Here is a 684-nt window from a genome sequence, read left to right on the forward strand (position 1 = left end):
GCGTTCCCTAGCATTTTTTCTGCGTTTTCTCATCTCTTTCAAAAACTAATTCACAAGAAATTTTCAAACTTGGTGAACAGGTTCATCTGAGATGTTGAAATGTTGTATTGAAAATAAAATGGCTTAAAAATAACGCAAAAACATACGCCCATAATCTTCGTTTTGTTGCTTTTTCAGTACCTAACAGATTGACAGAAAACGTTCAAATTTAGGAGCCTACATAGTCCAGGCGCAAATGTAGGTAGGCTACTAGAAAAGGCATTCCGTGGACAAAAACTTGAAATACCCTATACATCTTTCGGAGACAAAATTTTACCCTCCAATTTGTAAAAATAATGCATCTCTGCAGTGGACATTAACTACGTTGAAACAGCGCCATGGAATATTTCCGTAAAGCTTCAGAAATGACATCTAATTGAGGGCTGTGGGCTAAATCCATTTTCCACGCCTGGAACGTCATTATAAAGAAAAAGAGAGAAATGTACTGTTATTTTTTGATACCTGTCATCACAGCGCGTGGATACATATCATTATGAAGCTAAGAAAACTATATAAATTTAATAGATTATTCTCTGTAGCTCGCACAGAAAACGTTACCGTATAATTGGTACAGTATTAAATGTCTGTTTAGAGTTTTGGAAGGTTATTATAACTAATAAAATATATACCGTTTTAGAGGGAACC

This window comes from Nilaparvata lugens, chromosome 7, assembly GCF_014356525.2.
Source record: "Nilaparvata lugens isolate BPH chromosome 7, ASM1435652v1, whole genome shotgun sequence".
NCBI lineage: Eukaryota > Metazoa > Arthropoda > Insecta > Hemiptera > Delphacidae > Nilaparvata > Nilaparvata lugens.